This window comes from Aquarana catesbeiana, linkage group LG02 (assembly GCF_042186555.1).
Source record: "Aquarana catesbeiana isolate 2022-GZ linkage group LG02, ASM4218655v1, whole genome shotgun sequence".
NCBI classification, from domain to species: Eukaryota; Metazoa; Chordata; class Amphibia; order Anura; family Ranidae; genus Aquarana; species Aquarana catesbeiana.
The window spans coordinates 744237312-744251925 of NC_133325.1; the positions used below are offsets into that span (position 1 = coordinate 744237312).

The 14614-nt window shown below is 43.0% G+C and overlaps 1 long non-coding RNA gene across 1 annotated transcript; it reads right to left on the reverse strand.

Moving 5' to 3' along the window:
- Positions 1 to 307: 307 nt before the first annotated feature.
- On the reverse strand, positions 308 to 12220 carry LOC141130091 (uncharacterized). Its single transcript, XR_012241986.1, has 2 exons — positions 11987 to 12220; positions 308 to 564 (listed from the first exon to the last, which is right to left on the reverse strand). It is a non-coding gene; the product is annotated as an uncharacterized lncRNA (long non-coding RNA).
- Positions 12221 to 14614: the final 2394 nt, after the last annotated feature.

Sequence of the window (14614 nt, forward strand, 5' to 3'; positions counted from 1 at the left end):
GCCTATTACATAACAGTCCGGGGTCCTTTGTCTTGTGCTCTGGCATTGGCAGTAGGCAGAGAGCAGTGCTGGATTTATGAAGTCAAACAGGGTTTGCTTTAATACATGAGTCTAAGCTACAGATCTCAGCTAGGATGGAGAAAAAGTAAAATACAAAATGACTGTGACATAAGATATTGTATATTCTTCCAACACTCCGGCAACCCTTTCATGACTCCATAGAAAGTTGAAGTATCCTTTGAAAGCAGATGGTTACTGTGCCCCAGTGAACTTGATTGAAAACCAAAACGCATTCTCTTGAATTGAGTTGCTGTTTGAAATTATTTAATTTATTACACTCAGAAAGATCAGATCTTTTCCCAGACTGGTGTGAGAATTACTTAAGTAAACATATCTTTGCAAAGAAAATGGTGTGAGATACTTTGTGATTTGAGGAATGCTTCAGTATAGGCCAAATATTTCCTCTCCTCTTCGTAAGGGTGGGACTTGTAGATGAAACGTGGTGGAGAGTTTTTGAACTCTCCTGGGTATCAACAGCCTGTTTTTCATTGAATGCAATCCTTACTGTTGGAGACAAAGAAAGGGTGGGATATATTAATACCAAACAAAAATGATTACTCCCATTTACCATATATTGAACATTATTATTCAGGGAAGAAGATATGGAAATATTTGTTCCATTGCATAAAATAATCACAGTCTAATAAATTGATAATATAGTGTCAATACTGTATATTTCACAGCAATTGGCAACATTTATTGCACTATCCACTAGTCCAATCCTAGTAAAGTTTTCGATTAAAAGCCTAAATCCAATCACTAAAACCTCATATAAGCCTTAACACATTAATGTCATTTTAAAAGCTAGTGTTCAATGTTTAACACCCTCGCGCCGACCTCACACAAATATGCTTACCCACTGGACTGCACTTTTTTCCGTTGGGGGGGTGCATATTTTGAGAATTTCCCTTTGTGATGGTGTGCTCCCAGCATAGAGACTGGAGTCTCACGGAGAGCCCCGAACCCCCGATTCTGGGTCACCTGATAGTTATGGCAGTGTCTAATTGGTTATCACAGTGATTAGTCACTGTGAAGCCTGCCCCCCCTGTTTTTTCTCTGTGAATGGAGGAGGGAGATACATTGTATCTCTCTCTCTCCTTGCAGAGTAAAAAAAAATAATAATGAAATGAATGAAAAAAAATACAAAAAAATACCTAGATCAAGGTTTGATCTAGGTCAGTGCCAAGGTTAGTGTTAGGGTTAAAGGTCAGGGTCTATTTATTTTTTGGACAGTATTTTTTTAAATTAGTATCAGTGTCAGTTAGTGTCAGTGTGTTTTAGGTAATATACATACATGTATGTGTATATATATATAAGAATAACGTTCTACAGGTTGCTGCACTTAAAAATGTGTTGCTTTATTCCATCAAATCTTTGAAAAAAGATTACAAAGCAAGTAGAGTCATTCCAGACAAAATCGTTACAATCATCTGTTCAGACAAAGATTACGTTTCGGACTGATATGCTCGCGCCCTTCCTTAGATCAGTCAGAACACATATATATATACTGCTATCGTCCAGAGCAGGATAATGTAATTTAATTTGGGTTATTCTATGGTGAAAGGTTATGGTATTGGCAAGAAATATGCAGCTAAATGTAAAAATATATTTTTTTTTTACTATTTTGGGCCAGTTTTCCTTTGATAAATAATAAAAAAAAATCAAGAGATATCCATTACCATTTACCACCTAACAAAGGCCCAATTTGTCCTGGAAAAAAACGCAGTATAATCCACCTGGATGCACAAAGTAGTTGTGATGATATGTACAGTTTACTAACACATGTCAAAGTTGCAAAATTGTGCTCAGGCATTAAGATTTGTTTTACCCTTAGGTGCGAAGGGGTTAAATCTGCAGCTTTTATTAAATAAGAGTGAGTAACCATCACAATGCTCATAATGGCAAGCGCCCATTGGTCAGTGCAGCCACGTGACCATGCTGGCTGATGAAATGTGCATCTGAGCCTTCTTCTTTTAGTCAGTGTTAATTTTGATTTCAAATTTCTATTTAGTTTTAGTCATAATCTTTTGACTAAAATGCCATTTTAGTTTTAGTCTTTTGAATTGTTTTAGTTTTAGTTGTATTTTAGTCAACTAAAATCTCTACTACATTTTAGTCGACTAAAATCGAAAGGGTTTAGTTAAATTGTAATGCATTATTTAGGCATTTTTCCAGAATTTCCAAACTCATTATATACACCTGGAGTAAAAATCTAAAAACATGTAGTGGGGATGGGGAAGTAAATGGCAGTGAAGGAGTACAGAGGGCAGAGAACTGGATGGTCTTGGGAGGCTGTTATTTTACACATTGCTAAGCACTGCTAATTTGCTGGGAGGGGAAACACTCACCACGTGGTTTGCAGGGCACGGTTTCAGAATTCCCTGGCAGCCGGCAGACAGTGGCAGCCTTATCAGAGGGCTGGGGCTTTCACAGACAGGCAGAGCTCCAAGGAAAGCCGAAGATCAGGTGGGTAAATATCCCTCCCTCACATATTTGTTCCGTTTTCGTTCGTTGACAAAGATTGGAATTGTTTTTTGTGATAGTTTTTGTCAATTGACTTAATTCAAACTTTATTTTCGTTTAGTTTTCTTTACTGAAAACATGCAGCTGACGAAAATGATGGTGAAAATAATTTTGTTGACGAAATTAACACGGATTTCAGTAAGGTGTCACAGTTTCTTATTAGTCAGCATGATCACATGGTCACACTGACCAATGAGCACTTGCCATTATGAGCATTATACTCACTACGTGGTACAATGTATGCACAGGTACACCAATATCACTAGGCATCATGGCTGCTATGTGCAACAAGGTCTGGAGGGGTGGCCAGGATATGCTAAGTTAGTTTACCTTTTATTGGAGGAAAGATGAACTTATTCTTTATTAACAAGATTTGATGACCCATAGGCTTCAAAAGAGGTCTGGAGCAGAGTTTGAAAACGTCAAGCAAGATTCACTGTTTGGGAACAAACCCATGCAGACTTGTTCATCTCAATCAGTTATGATATTGTGGGTCCGCATCACTAGTCAGTTATGTCTTTGGCAGTTTTTATTTATCCAACAAAGCAAACAAAGCAGCTTAATTTTAGCATACAATAAACAAAAAAGTCCATAACCTCTGGTATAAAACAAAGCTTTGGCTCACCACCAGTGTACACTGTCCCACCACAAAATTTTAATGCCCCCACTCCATGGCTCCAGAAAGCTTCACAATAGCCCAGCAGTGTCTCAGCAGACCGACTCAGCCTATCTCGCAGGTCAGTTTAATCCCAAGTGCTAAAAAAAATGCTCACTATCATTCCCCTTAAAGGGATCATAACCCAAATAATGGTGATACATATCTAGCAGCCAGGACCCATCCCTGGTGTCCTGTACACAGTCTATATATCTGTGCGCACTGTACATTACAGCATTATTATTTTTTGGCTGCAGTGACGTGTGAGATATGTGTCTTCAGCCTAATGATGCTCCAAGATTCCTGTCACCCGATCAAGTTTCTATTTTCATTTCTTGAAAGCTGGATCAGCTTACCTGACATGGTGGAAAGGATACACTCAATGAGCCCCTGCATAGCAGCTCAGATGGGATGGAATGCAGACACATTGTATAAATACAGCTGATGACATGACTTTTAACGGTATTACCCTTAATGGGTCACGTGTTGAAAGACGCACCATATGGCTTGAAAACTTTAATCTTTTCTACCTTCCCCAAGTAAATAGGTCCGTCTTTCTCTGTCAGCCATAAATTACAGTATGGAAACAGAATCAAAGGAAGCCATAAATGGACAGGAATAAATGACTGTACGTGTTCAGAGTGATGAAAATGCTGGATGAGTGACCTTTGTTTTATTTAGTGCCACAATTTGGGGGAGGTTTTACTTCACATTTAGGTTGCATATGTGAGAACTCATCATCGGTGTACAAAATACAAACTGTCTGTTACTTCGCAACCACCAAACATATTCAAAACCTCATTAACATGTATTTATAGTCAAACGTTCATTTTTTTTTCTTGAATGAAACGGGGGAAGTGTTAAAATGCCTGTCCATTTTTTATTGATACAAAAAGCACTAGGAATGCTTATACTTGCATTTGTCAGATAAAGGAAAAATTCAAACAAGCTTTATTGCTATGGCAATGTGGCTTCCACACAGCAAGGCTTCCCTTGGTGAGCACCCAGCAGTAGCTGAAACCTTAAAATTACCAAAAGCAGCATCAGACAAAAATCAAATGAAAAAGTCCAAGCTAATTTTAATTCTTGTTATAAAAAAAGTCATATAAAACAGCCAACGTGTTTCGGGGGCAAAATCACGTCCCTTTCGTCGGAGCTCAAAAGAGGATAAAACTTGAATGCAGTCAGAGAAAACAGTGACTTCACAGATCTATAGTGGAGCCAGTACTGAAATCATTCCATGAAGCAAAAACTTGATGGCAGCTTCTGAGCAATGATGGAAGAGCCATCATCACGGAAACACAAAATGGTAGGAAATCTAGCATTATACAGTTTTCTTCAGCACAGGAATTAAGGTGAATTCTTCTAAAGGCGACACATGTTTTGGTGAAATTTGTCTGAGAGATTTCCACTCACTTTCTCTTGTGGAACTGGAATTGGGTTTTAAAGGATGAGTTCACGTTTAGTGAACTTGTCCCTCTAATCAATTTCCAACCTAACTAGAGCCTCCCATAAAATTCTCGCCTTCCTCCCTGTTACAGCGATCTTCCTTGAGCAGAACAGTCTGGTACAGTAGAGCCTTTCAGTGACACCATCCCTACCAGCTTCTGTTTTTATAGGTAGTTGAATTGAAGTATTGAAGTACAGCTCACTCATAGGAATGAACAGGGATTCCCTGGGTGACCCATTACCGAGTCTTTATTGCTTCCCAAAATATGCAACACTATTTATTTGGATATTGAGGCCTTCTTTTTCCAGCAGCCTCCTGTGGTTCCCTACTCCTGCTTTTCTCTTTTACCCCATTATCCTAGACCCCCTCCTTTTCTACCCCCCCTCTTTACCTCCCTTTTCTTTTCTCTACTTTACTTTCGTTCCCAAGCTATTCTTATTCTTCTCAGTACTCTCTTCTTCTTGTTCAAAGGGCCACCAGGGTCAATGACCTTTACATGCACAGGCATGCTACTGTAATATTTGAATTTCCTCTACCATAACACTACTAGTTGGTTTTAACTATTTGTTATATGTATACCAGTCTCATGTGGTTGATCCTATATCTTCGAGATGTTATCTTTTTTAATTCTTCTATGTCTTGCACCTGAGAACTACATTCTACGAACATCATTCCAGTGTACCCCGATGGCTGCTATCATACTTTACTGAAGACTGTTGTATTTTGATGTAATGTTTGCATTATCTTGTACCTTGTTCTTACCCCAATATACAAATTAAACAAGGAATGAACAGGGATGTTTTGTGAAGCTACTATCAAGTCCAAAGTCAGCCCGTAGTGGGAATAGACTTTCTGCCTCTGACTGTTTAACACCATGTTGCCATTCCAGAGCAATAATCAGTGGTAAACCAATGAATTTGGCATGTTTTATTAAAATTTGACTGATAACAGAAAACTGCATATAATCGGGAATTCACAATACTACAATGAGCCTGGACACTGCAGAAAATTATTCTCAATAGCTACAGCCAAAACTAAAAGATACATTACAGCCTTTCACATTCTTTCACCCCAGGGGAACTCTTGAAATTTTTTGAGGTCTCAAGGAATCCCTGCTATTAAAGAATTATATCTACAGGTCACAGTACATTACCATGATCAGTAAGCTTTAGAATATTTGAAATAGAAACATAAAGAAAATGGCACTGCTACAGTATTTGACACTCGGCATGTATTATTTTACAACACTCCCCTTCTCCATACGGCAATAAGAATTCAATTAAACAAATAATAATGACCAGAAAAGAAACTGTGAAAACTGTAGTGACTCCTTACACTTGCTGTCAGTGGAAAAGAGCCTGTTACATTGGTGGTCAAGAAGAAAAGGACCTTTACGTTGGTGATCAGTGTATAAGTGACCAGTTATGTTGGATGTCCATGGGAAATTGCCCCCTTACATTGGTGGTCATTTGAGGGTGGAGAACAATTTTCCACACTGTCTAAACGTTCTAAAGCAAAACTAAAGGTGAAACTTGGTTTTGGGTTGAATGGGGATGGATTAGATCACCTATTAGGTTTTTAATGTTGTCTGTGTCCCCGTTGGGGAGATTGAACCTCTCTGTTTGTCCTGTTTACCATTTTTGAAAGTGAAAAAAAAAGAAAATCACAAATTTTAAGTTGTCCCCATAAGTAATAGAGGGGAAATCTTCCAATGGGGAAACTAGTTCTGGGGACCTGGGTGGTGGGTTGGCAGGGGATTCCCTTAATTTGCACGGATTTCCGCTCACTTCTTGTTTTGGCAGTGGGATAGAAGGTAAAGGTAAATCTCCCCAATGGGACACAGATAGTAAAAAAATCTGGCAGGGGTTATAAGCCTCCCTTATGCTAATCCAATGTGAGAAAAACGTTTTGCCTATAGTTCTACTTTAAGAAACCCCTAGCAACCTCTGAAGGAATCCTGATTAAGAAAGCCTTCTCTAGACATTACTAGACTAAATTGAAATCTGCTGACTGATCTATTTAGTGAACTGCTGTATAACAAAAAGTTATTTTCTGTGGGATACCCTATAAATAACACTTCAAGTAGCAGTCAATTCTGTCAGTTGATAGATTTCAGGACTCAACCCATGCAGTTCCTTGATTTGCCACATTTTCCAGCTGCTGCTGGCTAACAGTAGATCATAAGAGTCATGCAATTGTCAGGTTAACTTTTGAGTTCAAAAGAGCACATTTTCTCCATTCCATGAAGAAAGTCTAATGAAACCTCAAATGTAAAATAGTGCACGGTAGTTTTGAACCCCTGTGGTGGTAATGGATTTTCACTTTGATTGCAAGCATTTACTGAAGTTTTATCCTATTATGAAAAAAAAAAACATTTTCAATCCCACCAAGATCTACAGTTTTGCTCCTGTTGATTATTTTCTTTCTAGGTCCTTTTTTTCAATAGTTGCTTTTCATTTACAGTAAGTCCTATTATACTTGTAAATGCTGCATTTTGCTCAATAACAGGAGAAACATTCAATAAGAACAAATGTATTACAGTTTTTTTCATCCAAGCTGTGCAGACAAGAATATCTGCAGTCATTTCCCTGGAATGCCTTATATTTATTCCATGACAGAGGCAAGTCATCAATGTACAGCTAAAAAAAATCTTTATGTAGGAAATAAATCTAGAAAGCAAATACAAAAGTTTTAATGGCAGACAAGCAAACACTCTGTATGGTTCTTTTGGACTTCTATTTTTCATCCAGACATAGATATAATGTGCCAGCCCAACAGGGCAGCCATCAGAAATTTTGGCCTGCCCACTGGCCATCCCACTGAATGTGCCTAGTGGCCGTCCCACCGAGTCCTTCAGTGCACCCACTTTTATTTTAACACTCTTACAACTTAATATATCCTTCATACTATGCCCTCTTCCTCCTCATCTAGTCCCATCTCCTTCTCCAGTCCCATCTTCTCCTCCAATCCCATCTTCTCCTCCAAACCCATCACCTCCACCCCACGTACTCCTCCTCATACAAGTCCGATCTCCTCAATCCCATGTACTTCTTCTCCATCCCATGCCCTCCTCCTCCAGTCCCATCTCCTTCATCGCAAGTCCTCTTCCTTCTCCATCCCATGTCCTCCTCCTCAAGTCCCATCTCCCCCATCCCATGTCCTTCTCTTCCAGTCTCATCTCCCCCATCCCATGTCCTCCTCCTCCAGTGCCATCTCATCCATTCCATGTCCTCCTCCTCCTCCATCCTATGTCTCACTCCTTCAGTCCCATCTCCTCCATTCCATGTCCTCCCTCTCCTCCAGCACCATCTCCTCCATCCCATGTCCTCCACCTCCTTCAGTCCCATCTCCTCCATACCATTTTCTCCTCCTTCTTCTCCGTCCCATATACTTCATAACATGTCCTCCTCCATTTCATGTCCTCCTCCTTCTCCAGTCCCATCTCCTCCATGCCATGTCTTCCTCTTTCTCTAGTCCCATCCCCCATACCATGTCCTTTATGGGGGGGGGAGACAGGGAAAGAGAGAGGGATGGGGGTGAGAGGTAGGGTAAAAAGAGAGAGAGAGAGAGGGGAGAGAAGAGGGAGAAAGAGGATGTAAGAGAGAGAGGGGGGAGTGAGAGGGAAAGAGATGGGGGTGAGAGAGAAGGGGTGTGAGAGAGGGGGGATAAAAGAGGGGGTGAGGGAGAGAGAGGGGTGAGAAAGAGAGAGAGAGAGAGTGAGAGAGGGTGGTAAGAGAGAGGGGTGGGAGGGGGTGAAAGGGGGGTGAGAGAGAGAGAGGAGGGCAAGAGAGAGGGTGTGAGAGAAAGAGAGAGGGGTGTGAGAGAGAGAGGGGGTGTAAGGGAGAATGGGTGTGTGATAGAGAGAGAGAGGGTGAGAGAGGGAGGGGTGAGAGAGAGGAAGGTAAGAGATAGAGGGGGTGAAGAGTGAGAGAGAGGGGGGTGAAAGAGAGGGGGAGAGAGAGGGGTGAGGGAGAGAGGGGGTGAGAGAGAGAGGGGGATGAGAGAGAGAGGGGGTGAGGGAGAGAAGAGGTAAGAGAGAGGGGAGTGAGGGAGGTAAAAGAGAGAGGGGGTGAGAGAGAGAGGAAGAAAGAGAGGGGGTGAGAGGGGTGTGAGAGAGAGAATGAGGGGAGTGAGAGAGAGAAGGGAGGTGAGAGAGGGGAGGTTTAGAGGGGGAGGGTGAGAGGGGTGGGAAGGAGGATGAGAGAGACCCTCCACCCTGTCCCTATCTGCAGTCCCTCCTGTGCCCCCCTGTCCCAGTCTTTATCTGTGGGTAGGTGACTATGTGTGATGTCCGGTACCTTCCATGTCGCTCATGATGGCCAGCAGCGGGGCAGGGCTCATTCTCCTTCTGGGTGACAATAAGGGTGCTCTGCTCCTCTCAGTGGATCCCTGGCTGCCTGCGCCTTCCACCAGTCCTAATCCTCTGGGCCGCCGTCACTGTGAATGGAGCCAGGAGAGGAGAGGAGGTTGGAGGAATCCAGGCTCTGGGGGGAGCCGGGTATGCTGCACCCGCTGCTGCTTGCTTCTTAGGGAGGCGATAATGGTCTTCTCCCTCCTGGGCCCTTGGTGCTAGCTGCCGCCTGCTTGCCGTGTGAAAATGAGCAAGGAGCTATTATCCTGCCTGTACCCAAGGACACCGCTGTTCACTGCTCTGCTCCCTCGCCGCCCACAGACCTGGTTGGGGCCCAGGCCCCTTGGGAGGCCTGGGTCCCCTACATGTGTATGGACTGTCCCCCCTGATGGCGGCCCTGCAGCCCAACCCACATTAGTCCTAATGCTGGAAATGTGGTGTTCTGGGAACGTCACCTCACCAATGATGAGTGCAACAACGATTACCATAGGGCTGAGTAGAGTGGAATTTTCTTGAAAATAAAAAAAATATATAAACTAAAAAAAAAATGTTTTTGTGAGGAGGGTAGGGTGATTTCATATTGTGTTTTCTGTATTTGTGTTTTTTCTTTTTTTCATATACTTTTTTTTTGAAAGGTTGTGGGAATTATTTCTAGTGTAGTTTATTTATTACAGTTACTTATATAGCAGCACTTTACATATATATATTGTACATTCACATCAGTCCTTGCCTTCAAAAAGCTTACAAACTAAGGTCCCTAACTCACATTCATACATACACTAGGGCCAATTTAGACAGGAGCCAATTAACCTATCAGCATGTCTTTGTAGTGTGGGAAGAAACTGGAGTGCCCTGAGGAGACCCACGCAGGCACAGGGAGAACATGCAAACTCCTGGCAGGTAGTGCCATGGTTGGGATTCAAACCGATGACCCTAATGCTGCTAGGCAGAAATGCCAACCACTTAGCCACTGTGGCTTTAAGAATGCAGCCCACTTATCAAAATCTTTGTTTTAGGTCTTTTTTGCCCACTTTTATTTAGAACGAAGTTCCAAATATCACACAAAGTGTTACCCATGCAGGGGTTGTTAAGTATCATTCTGCCATAAACAAATATTTCCACTTTTTAGCTTTCAAAAAAGGTCAAAAAGTCAAAAGGGTTTATGCCCACCAAATTATACAAGAACCCCCTAACGGGGCTTTAAAGCAGCCAATGACAATATCAATAGTTGAAAAAATTCAGTTTTATTAGTACAAAAAATATAAATAGCATATTATAAAAATCGCTGAGAATGAGTACTGACTATTCGAGTCAAGACATGAACTGAATATGACATACCATTACAGTAAACAAAGAATACAATTAAACCAAGTGCCAGGCACAATGCATTAAAGGGCAACCAAGGTTATCTTAAATGTTGGATTCTTAAAATAGGTGACAACAAATATTGCCTATAAATGAGGTCAATGCAGTACATATATGTGGAACAACAGGAGTTGTATACGTAAATCCTGACACGTTTCGACCCTTCCCGGGTCTTCTTCAGAGGATGGTTGTCCACTGTGAAGAGGTCAACATGTGTCAAACATAGCATTAAATCCAACAGTACCAAACTTACATATGTGCACCATCTACTAAAGGTGCCTAGATCATATAATTACCTATTACAGGAATTCTGACGTTTTCGCGTTCAGTTTAAGCATTGTAGATTATTTTAGGTGGTACAATTTCTCCTCTGCTCCCCTGTCTCCCCCGCGTCGAACCAACTCCCAGGGGAGCGGGCGGTGGGCCAAATGTATCTTGCGAGGGATCACATCTGTCAGCCCCCCGTGTAGGAGGGGGAAGGAAAGGAGGGGGCAACGAACAACCCGAAAAGCACCTGAATGGGTACACGTTAATGCTAGAAGTAGAAAAATATTAAGTGTTAAATACTAAAGAGCGAGGGGTAGGTTAGTTGATCCACACAGATTGGGAAATTCCCCAACTGTGGGGATCTATAGAAATGTTGATTAGTAAGTGCATGGGTGTGCAGAGGGCATTGCTAAGGAAAAGGGGAGAAAGGGGAGGAAAAGCTGAAAGGGAAGGGAGAAGGAAAAGGGAAAAAGGAAAGGGGGAAAAAGGAAAGGAAGGGAATGTGAGGGGAAGTGAAAGAAAAAAAAAAAAAAAAAAGAAAAAAAATAACCCAAAAGTGTGTATGTGAAAATGAAGCAAGTGGAGAATAGCAAATGCCCTACTGCCAGTCAAACCCCATGTAACATAGAAAATATGTGTAAAAAGCAATAAGGTAAAGGTGCCGACAAACCACCAGTGAATGAACGGAGTGAAAAAAGGGGGGGGGGGGAGAGGGAAAGAGGGGAAGGAAAAGGCCAAACAGATTAGATTACAGTGATAAAAGGGGGTGAATATGAGGGGAGGAGGGAAAAAGGGGAAAGAGGGAAGGGGAAAGAAGGGGGTGGGAGGAGAAGGAAGACCAGGGTAGGAAGGGGGGAAGGGGAAGGGAAAAGGGGGGGAAAGGAAAGGACGGAAAAAGGGGGGTGCTGGGGGGGGAGGGAAGGAAAGGGGCGGGGAAAAAAGGGAAAGTGGGGTGGGGAGTGATAGAGGGGAAAGTGATGTGGAAAGGTGGAAGAAGGGGATGTGTGTGGGGTGAAAGGAGGGTGTGTGACAGAGAAAGGAAGGGGGGGGGAGGAAAATGTGTGGGGGCTAGTGAAAAGAAACCGTTTTGGGCAAACGTGTACAATACAATCATCAAACAGTGAAGGTGACACACGATGTGAAAATGCAAGGGTGGTGTCGGAACTAATTACCTAATTCAACGGAACTGAATAAAAGAACTGAAATGTTCTGGATACTGAAAAGTTAAGATGTAAATAAATCATGACAAGGTCAGCAATGATTTAAAAGAACCAAGTCGCTAAAGAAGTATCGCAATCATTCCGTATGTGCTTACCAGTATTATCTCTCAGTCTGTGTAGTCTGTCTCCAGATTGGGAAGAATCCAATAAATGTCCCCTGAGGTGTTCCCATATTTATAGGGAGTGCCAATTGGCTAACTCCCTTCAGGTGCCAGTATGCCTTGCGTCCTCCCTCCTCTCCCCCCATTGGGGGGAAGGGAGCAGCACAGCTGTGCACCCTGGTGTGATCCCCCCGGCGTTCCGGAAAGGAAGACACCTTCTGGCGTCCCCGTCGCTTCCGCCGCAACTGCGCAGGCGCCGCTACGTCACGCGCACGCGCCCGAGGGCGCGCGCGCGTGAGTGTGGCGTCCGGAAGGGATCCGGGACGCCGATGGCAGGGAGAGAAGCGTCACACTCAGGTGAGGCCACCTAGTGGGCGCATTTAGGAGACGTAGGGCCCAAGCGTCTCCTCTCTCACCCTGCCAGGAAGATACAAAGGTGCACCCCCGCCCCCAGAGGAGAAATACCGGCGCTAGGGGGGGCAGCGGGGAGCATAGAGCCATACCGCCCTGTTATGCAGAAATGATAGTGGTAATAATGAGACATGGCACAAACCTTTAACGTAACCTATTCAATGGTGCTACACATGTGGTCTGTATGCCGTGGATTGACTGCTGGCTGGCCATATTAAATGCTTCGTACTCTGCATGGCATTGTATTCTTTGACATAGTTGCACAGTTGTAAGGACAATATTCTTTTACAACCTGCGCAATCAAAAAGGTACATATACAAAAAGAAAAGTTACATAATACCAAGTATTAACGCAATAAGGAACTCCGAACTGTTTAAAGACTAGATTTCCCTAGGGGTAGAACAATACGAAGCACATGGTCCATTTAATTAAATCCAATAACATACACATAAATATGCATCTCATACATATAGACGTAGTGAGAACAATAATAATGATAACTTTAGTGATTGTGCGTGGGGAAAACCAGGCAGCAGTAAACCCAGAGCTAGAAACGCTAATGGAAAAAATGTGTTGAGAAAAATTCGTTAAGATCAGCATGGAGAGAGGGGAAAAAAAGGGGGCGGGGAAAGGGGGGGGGAAGAAAGGGAGGAGGGGGGGAGGGGAGGGGAAAGAGGGGAAGTCATTGTGTCTTCCCCGATGAGAACCCCTGCAGGAAGGGGGCGAACGAAATTGATTCATTTAAACCTGGTGGAGAGGTGGCCTGTAACTGGAATATCCATCTCTGCTCTTTTTGCAGCAGAGACTTATTCCAGTCGCCACCTCTGTTGGGGATGTTTATTTTATGAAGGGCCACAAAAGTTACTCTGGGAACTCTATAATTGTGTGTAACAATTATGTGCCTCCCAATCGGGAGGTACGGGTTCCCCACCTCTATGCTGTAAACATGTTGAGAAATGCGTTTCCAGAATTCCTGCCTGGTTTTTCCCACATAGTATGCACCGCATTCACATTCCATCAAATAGACTATTCCGCGAGTGCGGCAATTCACAAACTGTTTAGGTGTGAATGTGTTGCCATTGGGCAAAACAAAGATTTTATCCTGTTTGATGAGTGAACAATATGAGCAGTGTCCACAGGGGAAGGAGCCCACTGCGGAACAGTGCTTGAATCTCTTATTATCGTTGGTGTATTCACTATGAACGAGCTTGTCATGTAGTGACATAGCTCTTTTGTACGTTATGGTGGGTTTGTCTTGAACAAATCCACGCAGCTTGGGGTCATCTGTGAGGATGCTCCAATATCGCTCTATGATCTTTCTAATAGCCTGATGTTGTCGGAAGTAGCGCATGATAATCCGGGTGAGGTTGCATTCAGAGCTTCGGGAAGGTTTGGGTTTGAAGAGTAACTGGGATCTGGAGTGTCCTATAGCCTGATTATAAGCTTTTTTAAGGCAAGATCTACTGTAGCCCCTTGCTAACAGTCGATTTTGGAGCCCGTCTGCTTCTTTTATAAACAAAGCGTCACTGGAACAGTTGCACCAAAGGCGCAAATACTGTCCATAGGGGATCGAGTTCTTCAATGGGATTGGATGAAAGCTATCAAAATGAAGGACCGTATTCCCAGCAGTTGTCTTGCGAAACAAAGTGCTGGAAAGGTGTCCTTTCGCAGTGATCGAAACGGAGACATCTAGAAAGGTGACGCTGTGGAGGTCATGGGTCATCGTGAACTTCAAATTACGATCGTTCACATTGATTTTATTGAAAAATTAGAATAGTTTGGTCTCGGATCCCTCCCAGACGACGAAGACGTCGTCGATATACCTCAGCCATTTGGTTATATGGCTGGTGTACTCGACAAGGTCCTCGTCATCCAGGAGGGACTTCTCCCACTCCCCCAGGTACAGGTTGGCGTAAGAGGGGGCACAACAGGTCCCCATAGCCACACCCTGTACCTGGAGGTAGTGGGAGTTGTCAAAGCAAAAATGGTTATGATGCAGTATATAGTATAGCCCATTCAAAATGAACCTAACCAAAGCCGGGTCATATTGAGAATACTGTTGCAAGGCCCCTTGCACAGCAGCCAAACCCTTGGAATGGGGGATGCTGCTGTATAACGCCTCGACATCTATGGTCACTAAAATCGCATTCTCGGGTAGCCTAAAATCGCTAATGAGTTGTAGAAATTGTATTGTGTCCTTGACAAAGGAGG